The sequence below is a fragment of the Sinocyclocheilus anshuiensis genome, unplaced genomic scaffold, assembly GCF_001515605.1.
Source record: "Sinocyclocheilus anshuiensis isolate Anshui unplaced genomic scaffold, SAMN03320099.WGS_v1.1 scaffold1500, whole genome shotgun sequence".
Classification (NCBI taxonomy): domain Eukaryota; kingdom Metazoa; phylum Chordata; class Actinopteri; order Cypriniformes; family Cyprinidae; genus Sinocyclocheilus; species Sinocyclocheilus anshuiensis.
Genome location: NW_015537960.1, coordinates 853,375 through 868,013, shown reverse-complemented (window position 1 = coordinate 868,013; position 14,639 = coordinate 853,375). Strand labels below are relative to the sequence as shown.

At 36.0% G+C, this 14,639-nt stretch overlaps 1 pseudogene; it reads left to right on the top strand.

Moving 5' to 3' along the window:
• Nucleotides 1-2,541: 2,541 nt before the first annotated feature.
• The window catches only part of LOC107666879 (uncharacterized), a 61,565-nt pseudogene continuing 49,467 nt past the window's right edge, over nucleotides 2,542-14,639 (top strand).

Genomic DNA, 14,639 nt, shown 5'->3' with positions numbered 1-14,639 from the left:
AACAATACTACAGCGAGAATAAAAGTTACGCCTTCTTTCTTTGCGTGAACATTCGGGCTGCGTTATGCAAATCTTCCCATATCGTGACGTAGATATGTGGGGGCGTGTTAGAACGAGCCGTTTTAGGTAGGCGTGGTTGACTCTTAACTTTTATAAAGAATATCTCTTTGGATTTGAGACTTTAGTCTTTGCAACTTTACAGATCTTCTTTATTCACCAAGAGCTTGTAACACTCCAAAGAGAAAGGAAAAATTGAAATCGCATCATGTTTTGCTGTCAGGTTAAGACGTGCATATAATGTTGACATACAGTGCATATTTGTGGGGAAAAAAGATGAAAGATGGTTGTTTCTTTGGAAACAAGTGTATACTGATAAGTATGTCACTCAACAGGAAAGGGAAGTCCCTTTCTGTCTCTGGCACAAATAGACACACACACACACACACACACATAGAAGTACAAATAATGAACAATTTTAAAAACAAATGAAAGCATTTTAAATGGAAATTTTGCAATTCGTTAAATTATTTTATGCCAATTTCTCTTGGTCACAGTTTATATTCAACAGACATCTAGACATCTTCATTTAAAGTCAGTTTTAAATGTTATGTAGCACTTTTAATAATATGTTTTAAAGCAGTTTCACAGAAATTCAGGATGTTGTAATATTTATAATATCTTATGCATTATTGTCCACTTTTAGAAGAGCTGGGCAAAAGCATTTTGCAAATACAAACAATCAAGCAGTTGAGATTTGTAAACTGGTATTATGAATTCTATATAAAGAGGATTATTAGATTAGGATTGTTTGAATTATAACTATTTGGTGTTGTGACAAGCCTACTATTTGTATGATGCATATCACTGCAAAATCAATGACGCAGACAAATGATTTTGGTCGTATCTCCACATCTATGAAAACATTTGTTCTTAGAAAGCTGAAAAAATGTGGTATGACACATCAAACGGATTACTACTAACATTTCCTGGTAATACCTTATTTTAGTGTCTTTGTTATACGTTATATGTACCTACTGTTGTAATAAGGTAAATTGTGCATAATTACATGTAACTAACCCTAACCCTATGTTGTTAATTAATATTACTCTGTACTAAATATTTAATTACAATTATATGAAATATTTAGGTATCTTAATATTTGACTTGGTAAGTGGATCAAAATAGGAAATTCATTTCTGAACACTGAAGTTTGTTATATATTAACTAGTTTAACTGTTTGCTGATATTTGCAGTAGACAGACGTAATGTTATTTATAATTAGGCAAAATGTGTTGCAGTCACTTTGGCATCTGATATCAATTAATTTGTGGACGAGGACAGTTACAGGAGCAGGGACATTAAATCCATGTAAATTAAAGCTAATGTTAGTTGACTAATGAATATGTGACATTACTACACTGCCATTACTGTTCTTTCTGAGCTCACTGACGGAATGTGTGTACAGATGGTTTTTCTGGCTTTGTGACAGACACTTGTCAAGTCACCTAATCTAAAGTCTAAATGTAAGATCTGAAGAGAAGCACTTTTCTATTTTGTAACTTACTGGAGGTGTTCCAATAATAATAATAATAAAAATCATTTCAGGGGACGTTGTGCCCTTGAGCAAAGGCAGGGCCAGATTAAAAATCAATGCAAACTTCCTGCTAACCCACAGCAGGCGCAAGAGCATCATCAAAGCAGCTGTCTGAGGTAAGTAAAATCATTATCTTTAATGCAATGCTCCGATTCTCTAGGGCCTTACTTGTGTAATGAATTAGTAATGAACTAAAACATTACATTATAATGGGGTATCTTTTATTTTCAAAGCAAAATATCTTACTTTTTACTCCACTAGATTTTATAAAAACATATTATTTATCATTATTTCAAACGGAATAAATATAGACCCGCTCTGAGGTGACTGAATTTTTCTTTTGAGACAATTGTCAAATTTGGTTCACAAATCCAGTTGAATGATTAATTGGCAAATTGAACTGATCTGTTTGCAGCTGATTTTTGAGTAAACAAAGTGGTCATATTTGACTAAAAAAAGCAGCCTCAAAATAAAAATAAAAATAACAAAAAGAATAAAATGATAAGTGTAACTCGAGTGAGTGACAAAAAAGTAAGATACTAGTGCCAAATTTGACTATTGATTATTGTAAATGAAAAGCATATTGAGAATGACTTTGTTGTTTGTAAAATAATTATTACAAATGAAAATGAGTACATTTATGAGTAAACCATGTTGGTATATCACGTATTCCTAATTATAATGGCATGTGTTACTATATACATTAGAATGCAAATTAACATGCATATTTACAATATATCACATAGAAATAACGTAAGACCTGGAATATTTCTATGTTTCAGTGGCTTTGACTGACTCCAGTAAGATCTGATTTCTAATAAGGGGTTTTCATAAAAGACATTAAAAAAAACATTGGTTTACCTGTATTTATAATAATGCATGATGCTCTAACAATGCTGTCTGATTACAGAAGAAGGACTCCTGGTTTTATCTCTGACGTTATCATCATGAGATTGTCTCCAGTTTCACAACATCTGCTGGTGTTCATATCACTCCTTTCACTCGGTAAGGTTTTGTTTACCATCTGATTGATCTTAATGTGCATGGCAAAGACAGCATAAATATACAAATGTGTGTTTCTGAATTTTAACCATAATCATTTCATGTCTGTTTGTTTCATACAGAAATCATCACATGGACAAACAGCGCAGTGTCAGGTAATAGTAATGCTGCGAGTGATGGAAGACTCATCATATGCATGTGCAACATTTTTATGTACCTTAGAACTGTTTTATAATTGAATACTCATTTTTCAGAGTTAAACTTCATAGGTACTTTTTTTGCATGGCGTCTTTGTATACGCCAAAGCCACCTCTTGTGTTTGTTTCCAAAAAGCTCTATTTTTTTTTAGAACGTTTGACTGATTCAAGATTTCAATTTCGATTTTTTTAACTAAGTATTTTAGTATTATTTAACTAGTTAACATAAAAATTTAACTAACATGATTCAAGTAACATTTTCTTTACTAACCATCTAGTTAAAGTTATATTCCAAGTTCAGCACACATGCAGTGGGTGCTGTAAATGTAAAACAAATTCACTTGTTAAAAATCTTTGCAGAAAAGACACATGAAACATGAAGGCACATATTGAAAAAACTTGTCTTAAACAAATCCTATATGTTCAGAAAGGATATTTTAAAAAATGCTTTAAAAAGTCTAAAAAATGCTTTAAAAAGTAAAAAATAAAATGCTTTAAAAATGCTTTTAAAAGGGAGAAACAAGTCATATTCTGACTGCAGACAAAACAAGCTAAGAAACATTTATGAATTAGTTTATTGTTTTTTTTACGGATTAGAAAATCAAGATTTCACATTGGTTATTTCAGTAGCATAAAAAACAAAACAAGCAAGCAAAGAACACTGAAACGGTCCGTGACTTCAGTCTAATGTGAGTTATGCACTTTTGCAAAAACTCCTGTTATAATCACTGAAGCTGTCTACACTGCGAAATTAATCTCTTGCTTACATCCTTTCTGCATTTTGTTGTTTATGATGATGAGAGAATTAGAGAATGCAGTTTTGAGCTAAGGCATTCTTCGCAGTGACAAATCAAACACCTCTGATTGGACATTGCTTGTTCCCTCCTAAGTTCATCTTCTGTTTTCACTTTGTGTAACTGAAGAAAATTTTGGCATATCCAACAGTTAATGTCACCAATGCATTGGCAGAGGGAGTCAATGGGGCTGTTATCTGCATAGCTGTGATAAGTGGAAGTATATACAGGTTGAACAAGAGTGGCGTAAGAATTGAGCCTTGAGGGACTCCGCATGTCATGGGCATCCACTTAGACTTATGGTCGCCTATACTCACATATACTCACATATTAGCCTCTCCCTCCTTGGTATGACCTGAACCATTTGAGGATCATCTCAGATTAACACTATTCGTCAGCAGTACAATCACATCCTTTTGTTGTGTTCTCAACATTTTTCTAATGACTGCTTTCTGAGCCTTACAAATATGTGGAAGTATGATCTGCAGTTTTCACAAATAATTTTAAAACACGTCATCCAGCCGACTTCTGACAGCTCCAGGGCTTTTGTGAAAACTACAAACTGTACTTCTACATTTTTGTATCCCTGTTCACAGACAGATAAACGGACAACTAAACTGGGATGTAACCCAGACAGCAGACCGTTTCGGCCCAGATCCGGCCCACATCTGGCCCGCATGGATTTCACATGGGCCAGATGTGGGCCGGATCTGGGCCAACACTATGTTGCTGTCTGGGAAGGGATGCAGGTAACAAGGATAAAGAGTACGCACTGATAATTTACAAAAACTACTGGCATTATAACAATACAAAGCTGGTTGAAAATCTGCTAATTTAAACTTTAAATTATCGTCTGTGTGTGTGTGTCTCCAACATCAGTGTCAGTGATCACGTCCTCCTCAGTCAGACTCAGATAAATGATGCTCAGGATGATGAATGCTCCACTGTTTGTTTATTAAATGTAATATAATGCCCACCTCCTCCACAAAAATAAAAATAAAAATAGAGATTTAGCTGTATGCAGCAACTGCAGGCATTACAATGGCATGTAAACTGTATGATCATTGCAAATACAGTAAGTGGATATATGACTTCCATTCTTGGCACCAGATAATAATAATGTTAACCACACTTTCTTCTTTCTTTGTTCTTTGGTGGATGGTAGATGTCAGGTTGGTGAATGGTTTCAGCTTCTGTTCTGGAAGACTGGAGATTCTCCATGATGGAATTTGGGGAACTGTGTGTGACGATCAGTGGGGTTCTCCGGATGCTGCAGTGGTGTGTAGACAGCTGGGCTGTGGGAACGTTGTACAGGCACTGGATTATAGATTTGGACAAGGTTCAGGGCAAATATGGTTGGACGATGTACTCTGCAGTGGGACTGAAACTGCTCTTCAAAACTGTGCATCATTAGCATGGGGAATACACAACTGGTTGGCATGGTGAAGATGTTGGACTAATCTGGTTTTGATGTCCTGCAGTATCTAGAACATTTTTGTTTGTGTGTTTTGTGTTATTTATAGGTGTTATTTCAAGGTCGATATGCAATGAGTTGCACACAGTATAATAGGTTCTTGTTTCAGTAGGATATCCACTTTTCTTTTTAAAGTAAAAGCATACGCAACGCAGCCATTGTAACTTGAATGTGTCAAGGCTTCCATTCTCATCCACTTCTAGTTATTTTTGCAGTACAAAAACTCTCCGTCATGCTGCTTTATACTGCAAACTGTTACCTGTTATCATATTATTTTATTTATCATATTTATTATCATATTCATAAACACACTGGTTTGTAGAGCAAATTATTTTACCTCTTACAGCATTTGGTTACTCTTCTAGTTAGTTACCTATAGCAGCAAATTAATCAGAAGAATCTAATGAATCATTAGACAAAGTCTGAAGAAAAAAAAAACTTTACGTATGAATTTTTTGGTTGAGTATCAGTATGCAATTTGGTGCAGATGCTGATATTTATGTGGCCAAAACGTAAGATGATATTCTGATAGCTTGTAATGAAAATCAATTGAGTTCTTAATAATAGTATAGCAATTTCTTACATAAAATGCATAGAAATATCAGTTGTGACTCTATATCTCCCAATAATATGTACTAGTAAGATGGTATTTAAATGCTTAGTTTTATAACCAAAGCTATATAGTTTTTATTGTGGGGAGCAAAACAAATAATGATGACTGAGGGATGTACAATTAAAGTTCTTCAGAAGTATATTGTATCATATTTGACATGATTTTTCTAAAATACTATATTGTATGGATCATCAAATAAATCTAAGCTGCTTCAGTCCAGTAAATGGTCATCTTGAAATATTACTGACAATATAAAAATTATTATGTTTACTTTATAAAAATCTGTAAAGATTCCACAGCAAAAAGACACATGAACCACAAGCTGAAGGTGGATATTTGAAGAATTTTACTAAAATGTCTTTTACTGCTTGCTATATATATTTGTTTTCTTTAACAGACATTATACAAACAACATCTGCACCAACAACATCTCCATCAACAACATCTGCACCAACAACATCTCCATCAACAACATCTGCACCTACATCTCCATTGACATCATCTGCACCAATAACATCTCCATTAACATCATCTGCACCAACAACATCTCCATTAACAACATCTGCACCAACAACATCTCCATTAACAACATCTGCACCAACAACATCTGCATAAACATCTTCTCCATTAACAACATCTCCATCAACAACATTAATGCCATCTGCATCAACAACACTGGCAGGTAATTATGGACCATTGCATTAGAATCAGATCTGGTTAGTGAGAATAGATCAAACACGAGAAAAAACTTTTTTTTTTCTGTTGACTAAAAAGCTTTTAAGAATAAAAATTACCCTCTCTAATAGCAATAAATCATGGATCAGTATATGTTTCACACACTTTTGGCTATTAACACAAATTATTTAATATGTCCCGCCACAACGTCTTGTTTATTAAATAGGAAATACATCAATGCAGAAAATAAATCTGGACATGTCAAGTGAGTTCATGAGGTATTTAATGGTGTTTGAATAGTATGTGTTGATTCTTACAGAAAACACCACATGCCAAACACCACAGTGTCAGTTAATAATGCCGCAAGTGATGGAAGACTAATCATATGCCTGTGCAACATTTTTTTTTTATGTACCTTAGAAGTGTTTTATAATTTATTGTGATGTGTATATATGAAAATGTATGTTTTATATTAATGTATATTTCCACGGGAATCGATTGGATAACTGCCGTTTTCAATTGCTGTGGTCTCATGTGAGTGACAAAACCAGCTCTGGTGTGTTTCCAAAAAGCACTACTTTGGTCTCATCTGAACGACTGAACCATAGATTGTGGTCCCTTGGAAAGTTCCAGCAATGTTTGGCAAACATGTGCTTGTTTTTTTGGCAACCCTCGCAACTAAGTTATGTAGTTCATCGTTCATTCGTTTCATCGTAGACTTTTTGACACCAAGACCAACGTATATCTACAGTTGATTTAAACTTCTGAATTATTGCTTTGGTAGAAGTAATGGGAGTGTTTTCAACTGCTGAGCTATTTTCTTTTAGCCATTTCCTAATTTGTGCAGCTCGACAGAATTTCAAAGCGTGCCACACATGTCCTGAAAAGGGAAGCCAAAACATTCTGATCACCCCGTGGTGACTGGCTGCAGTATAGCTCATAAACCCTGCCCTATTCATGTAAACGAATAGGATGTGAGTCCAACTAAAAAAATATATTAAAAATTTGGGGAAAAAAAAAAACTGTTACACTTCAAACAGTTTTTTCCTAAAGATAGTTTCATTTTAGGAAGTTCTTGTCACACTGACAATTGTTCAAGTATTTTTTTTTTCATAAAATAAGGTTTTAGTTAGTTATCTGATGCTTTAAAAACAAGGTGTAAAACATGATTGACAGCTGTGCTTGTGCTATGTTACCTTCTCCCGCTCCCCCTCGTGACATTCACTTTTTGTCTCATTCCCGACCTATAGCCCCAATAGCCTGAGGGTAGAAATGTACGAACATTTTTTTTCAGCATATTGACACCTTCTGCCCGAACATCTGTTATATATTTTATTCCTCAATAACAACATTTACATTTAATTATTTAGCAGACACTTTTATCCAAAGCGACTTTCAAATGAGGACAATAGAAGCAATCAAACCAACAAAAGAGCAACAACATACAAGTGTTGTGGCAAGTCCCGGTTAGTCTAACGCAGTACACGTAGGTTTTAAAAAAAATAAATAAATAAAAATAATATAAGTATAGAAAAGAGAATAGATTAGATAGAGCTAGTGTTAGAGGGTCAAGTTATTATAATTTTCATAATAATTATAATCAGAATAATTTTTCATAATAATTAAAAAGAAAACAAGTAGATAGAATAGACATAGAATAGAGAGTTCTAGTGTTAGAGGGTCGTGTAGATGGAAGAGATGTGTCTTTAGCCGTTTCTTGAAGGCAGGTCATTCCACCAGCAGGAAACAGTGAAGGTAAAAGTCAGTGAAAGTGATTGTTTGCCTCTTTGGGATGGCACTACAAAGCGTTGTTCACTGGCAGAACGCAAGTTTCTGGAAAACACATAAGTCTGAAGTATTGAATTTAGGTGAAGGGGTGCAGAGCCAGTGGTTGTTTTGAAGGCAAACATCAATGCCTTGAATTTTATGCGAGTGGCTATTGGTAGCCAGTGCAAATAGATGAACAGAGGTGTGACATACGCTCTTTTCAGATCATTAAAGACTATTCTTGCTGCCACATTCTGGATTAGCTGCAGAGGTTTGATAGAACTGGCTGGAAGTCCTGCCAAGAGAGCATTACTATAGTCCAGCCTGGACAGAGCAAGATCTTGAAGAACAAGAGCTTGAGTTGTGTAGCATGTTGTGTAGCTGATCTTTCTAATGTTGTATAAGGCAAATCTGCAGGACCGGGCAGTTCTAACAATGTGGTCTGTGAAATTCAGCTGATCATCAATCACAACTCCAAGGTTCCTGGCTGTCCTGGAAGCTGATTAGAGAGAACATGGCCAATCTTCAATATTGAAAGCAAATAAATATGCATTATCTTTTTTTGTCTTTCATCCCAAAAAAATAAAATAAATAAAACTCAAAAACCATTTATTTCATAACAAGATTTCTCCCATTTTCAATTGTTTTACTTTACTATTGTAACATCCACATGAGTCAGCCACCAGAGGGCATCATTATCTTGCTACTAATCATAGCCATATTCAAACATGAGCACCATAAATCTGTGAGAAATAATGTCAGATTTTTTTTCTCTCTCTTGGCAGCACAAGCATTATTCTACCCATTCGGCTCAGCAGCAGGAGACACAATAAATGCTGCGGTTGATGATGGAAGCTCCCCAGTTATTCAGCTGTTGAGTCCATTTCTGTTCTTTGGCCGCACTTACTGGCAGATTTATGTAAGAATTTGACTCCATCTTCATTCTGAGTCTAAATGTGAGTGGTGAATGCTTTATAAACTCATCTGTGATCAGTGATTTTGACAATATTTCTCATGTCTCAGGTTAATAATAATGGACACCTCACATTCAACCAGCCTTCATCAGCATATGTTCCCTACTCATTCCCCACTAGAGGAAGCCAAGATATAATTGCTGGTCTCTGGACTGACCTTGACAACCGCCTGAGAGGTGTTGTTTCATATCATCAGTACACCAGTGGAAATGTTCTCACACGCGCCACTCAGGATATAAACACACATTTCCCAAATCTGAACTTCAACGCTTCTTGGGTCTTTGTTGCAACATGGAATAAAATCGCTTACTTCAACTTAACCAACACAGTAAGCTTGATGTTCTTCTGAAATGTGAATGTTTTCACTTTGTTCATGATTCATTTTCTGAATACTAGGCCATGTGAATACAGTAGACCATAAAGACAGTAACCGAGAAAACAATAATAAATTGCTAAGCTTAAAGTGATTATCTTTCCATTTTTGCAGGAAACATCGTTTCAAGTGGTTTTAATTTCAGGCCATAATTTGTCATTTATTCTGATGAATTATGGTGACATTGCTGTAACTGAACATCCAGTGCAGGTAAAAGAAACTTGTTCTCTGTATTGAGAACAAAATGTTACTATTCACTACTGTATAAAAGTTCATGTCCTCTATATGTACTATTTATATGAATAATATTTTCTCATACTTTCAGGCTGGTTATGACACAGTAGACTCCACAGACTACTTTGTGATTCCCGAATCAATCAATGGGAGCTTCATCTCAAACCGCAGGAACTCCAGTAATGTCGATGTTCCCGGTCGATGGGTCTTCAGGGTGGACGGTGAACCAAGAAACAGCATCTTGAAAAGTAAAAGTCTTATCTATAGATAATGTTTTGATAAATTTCATATAATCCCATATAGTGTTTGTGTGATTGGTGTCAACAAATACAAAATGAGTTTTTAGGTGTCTGTATGTGTGTTTCCCTTTAGACAATGTCATTGGATTTCGAGTGAGACTTTCCTCATTTTTAGACCTGATACAGAGTGGCAGCACTGAAATAGTTTTACAGCAAGTATGTCACACTTACTATGAATATTTATACAGAATACAGTGCTAATAACTGATTCATGGAAAGTTGGATTTGTTTGTCCATCTGTGTTTCAGATAAAGCAGGAGCTGGTCAAGTACGGTTTGCCAAACAGCATCGAACTGAAGTAAAGAAAACTGCAAAAGACAAAGCCGTAATTTCATTTTGCTTCAGGAAAAGAAGTAAAACCAGTTCGTTTAGCATTTGACAACAAATAGCCCTGACGACTGATGATGTAATAGCTTCAGTTTTTCATTAAGGTGGTTTCATTTAAAGGATTACAAAGGATTCAAACCAGCATAAAAGTATCATAGAAGAGGTCCATTAGTAATCATCACTGATCCTCCTGTTTTCTTTGATCAATATCAATCATTTTGGGTGTATCAAATGTCAGCTGCATAAGTTTAAAATAACCAGAGCTTTACTGAAAGTTTTTCTCATTCACCTTCATTAGAACTATATCTTATGAGGATGCAAACACTTGTCTAGGATAATGTACAGTATAGTTTGAATGTATGTCCCTTTGAATAAAAGCATCAATCAAAATCCCAAATGCATCGATGTCATATTCCATCTCCAACCCATCTCAGTGCATGATTCTTCCTGCTTATTTCTGTCTGTAAAATCACTTAAGCATTTTTAATATGGGCATCTAAATTTGTGGTTTAATAAAAATAATAATGTTTGACTATATGTCAAGTCTCCTTTATTGTTTCTATACAGTAGAGATTCTTTCAAAGCAGCTTCACAGTTATAAACAGGAAAAAAGCAGAATCAGTGATGAAACTTGTGCTGTATATCAGCTCTAACAAGACAGTAGTGTGATTGTTCAGCTCAATTCAGTTTAGTGTTGATTTATTTCAATTCAGTATCTGTCGGGTTCATCAATTATTAAACGAGTTCAGCTATAAGCAGTTCTACAGAAGGCAGCAATGCAACAACCTGTTTATTTGTTAAGTGTCTGATAGCAAATATCCCAGTGATTAAAGATTCCAAATCACCAGTTTTCATTCAGTTTAATTTAAAAGATTTAATCCTCAAAAAGGTCACAAAACACCATAAAAGTGGTCAGTGCAATTGTATCTTTTTTTTTTTTTTTTTTTTTTTTTTTAGTCTTATGATAATTTCATGTGGTGAATAAACTAAAATGTATATTGTGATTGACTAAAATTGCTTTTTTGAATGAGAACTTTTCAATGAATCGTTGATTCTGTTCACAAACCTGATCAGACTGATTCGTTTATTAATCAGACTGATCCGATCCTTAATTTAAATTCAGTAATCCAGTCTCTGTCAATTTTTGTCTTTTCCTCATGCAAAGCTATCATTGTTACGGACGGCGTAAGAACGGAGCAGGCGATCCACGTGCAGGCTTTATTAAACACAGGCAGGGCCTAACACAAGCAAACAATAACAACCAAGGGAAGAGAAAAGAGTAATCCAGAAATGGGCAATGGTCAGGGTCCAGAGTCAAAAACACAGGCTAGGCAAGGCAAGACAAGGGTAACAATGATACAAGGAAACGCTTAGAACAGCTAACGCAAACAAGGAGGGTAACGAGGGAGACCCAGGTGGAGCAAAACAAAGACACAGGAGTGTCCTTTGGTGGCCATCTTGGGCACACCAGCTGATGACATCTGCAACAACAACACTGGCAGGTAATACACACCTTTATTAGAACCAGAATTCAAATTCTCACAAATTGTTTGTCCATTAGAACCATCCTCACCTTGTGTGGGCCAGTATAACATCTTCAGCTGATTTAAACTTTATTGAATTAAATTATTGAATTAAAAATGGACATTGTGCTATTTTCTTTTTGCCACTTCCTAATTTGTGTAGCTCAACAATCTTTTGTCACACATCATTCCTGTATTCTCAGTCATTCCCATAGTGATGGATGAGGAATTTGGCTTGCGTGTCACCTCATAATTAGAGCAGGAAGTCATGACTTAACACTTAATTGTGTTTCTAAACACTTGGGTGAACTTAAAAACTTACAGTTTGATTAGAAATATACTTTATTTAGATTTTACACTTAATTTCTAGGGGTGGCTGTAATTGTGACACGTTTTGGAGAGTTATATTTATTTAATGTTTAACACATTTATTCCCTATAATTTTAATTCAGTTTAAGGATGGGTTTTTGTGGAAATTTTGAATGAAAATTAAACTCATATTTACCAAGGGTGCTAATTCTGTTCACAAACCTGATCAGACTGATTCGTTTATTAATCAGACTGATCCGATCCTTAATTTAAATTCAGTAATCCAGTCTCTGTCAATTTTTGTCTTTTCCTCATGCAAAGCTATCATTGTTACGGACGGCGTAAGAACGGAGCAGGCGATCCACGTGCAGGCTTTATTAAACACAGGCAGGGCCTAACACAAGCAAACAATAACAACCAAGGGAAGAGAAAAGAGTAATCCAGAAATGGGCAATGGTCAGGGTCCAGAGTCAAAAACACAGGCTAGGCAAGGCAAGACAAGGGTAACAATGATACAAGGAAACGCTTAGAACAGCTAACGCAAACAAGGAGGGTAACGAGGGAGACCCAGGTGGAGCAAAACAAAGACACAGGAGTGTCCTTTGGTAGCCATCTTGGGCACACCAGCTGATGACATCTGCAACAACAACACTGGCAGGTAATACACACCTTTATTAGAACCAGAATTCAAATTCTCACAAATTGTTTGTCCATTAGAACCATCCTCACCTTGTGTGGGCCAGTATAACATCTTCAGCTGATTTAAACTTTATTGAATTAAATTATTGAATTAAAAATGGACATTGTGCTATTTTCTTTTTGCCACTTCCTAATTTGTGTAGCTCAACAATCTTTTGTCACACATCATTCCTGTATTCTCAGTCATTCCCATAGTGATGGATGAGGAATTTGGCTTGCGTGTCACCTCATAATTAGAGCAGGAAGTCATGACTTAACACTTAACAACAAACATACCTAATGCAGAAAAGCCGCCTCTTTTTCCGAATTGCGTAGATGACCACTATCTTGCTTTCATCTCTTCTGATAAATTTTCAGTCAAATCGTTTTCTGTGTGCTAGATCAGAGCTAGAGCCCTGCATTTCAGCCCGGGCCCGATGGGCCCCGACTTTTTTACGCCCCTGGGGCCGGGCTTCGGTACAACAGTAATTCTGATAAGCTGTCGGACACGGGCCGGGCTAGGGCCTGAGAGTCTCGGGCCAGGGCCGGGCTATTTGAGGCCGGTGCAGCCGGTGCAGGGCTCTAATCAGAGCAAGTATCTTATTCTCCTCATAACTGAGAAACTTATTTTTGATAGCTGAACCAACAGGCAGCGTGAGTGCAAACTGCAGTAGTCTGAAAATTTTGGATATTTGTCCCTCCGTAGCCTACTTCCTCTTTACGTTTCGCAAGAGTTATCGGCGATGTGATCGTACACTTCACATGATCCATTTCAGTTGTCACAAGCTGAGGGTGAAGCTTAAGGCGTACATGCTTAGTAGAGGACTGGTGCCGTTTTTCTCACGACTGAATACTGCGTCACACGCCACACTCGAGGCCAACTCTTCACGTGAAAATCGCCTGTCCAATTCAGCCAGCAGTGACTCAGTCCACCAAATTTTTATTGGCGGGTTTATTACAAAATACATCTCCATTATTCAGTTAACTTGCTAAAGATGGAAAATGATGAAAAGGGAGTCCTCTCATGTAGCCTATAGCGACGTTAAAGCTGCAGTCCGTAAATTTGCAGTTACTTGCTGAATTATCTTTCTTGTGTGGGTTGTACTCTGGCACAGCTCCAGCTTGGATGAATCTAATGTTATGAAGAGTAGGTCAACCTAATGTGTGGCAGTCAGTCACAGCACCGGTGTGAATCTTATTTAGTAATCACAGATTCTAATAAAGTCATCTACATACAAACATAATTGAGCATATACGATGAAAACAACCGATTCATCAGTCTTTTTCTTTGTCACATCATTTTTTGTATTATCAGATCTTTTTAATCGCTTTAGGGGTTAAATTAAAGTCTAAGTTCATTTACTAAAACATAACTTATATTAGAAGACAAGCTAGCCTACTCAACCAAGTTGGAAAATATGTTTTGCCTTTTAAACTTTGAATGGTCTTGCTGGTCTCTGCTTTTCTCTGTTTAATGCACACTTAAGCAAGTAAAAAAACAAGCTTGCTTCATTTGGATTGGCAAAAAGGAATTGTATAAAAAAGGAGTACAACAAATATTTAAATACTGACATATACAGTGTATTTGATATTAAACTCTCACTGAGAAAAGAGCTTATTTTAGTTTAAGGAGTGTCTATTTTACACTAAGTGTAAATAGCCTGCTTTGTTGGCAGAGACTATTTACACTACAGCTCCACCTACAACCGTGTGAATACTATAAAAGACGACAGGCAACCGTCAGCTTCAGTTGCGAAGATGGTAAAGCGCGTACGGTAGTCTTTTTGACGCGATCGACCCGGGTTC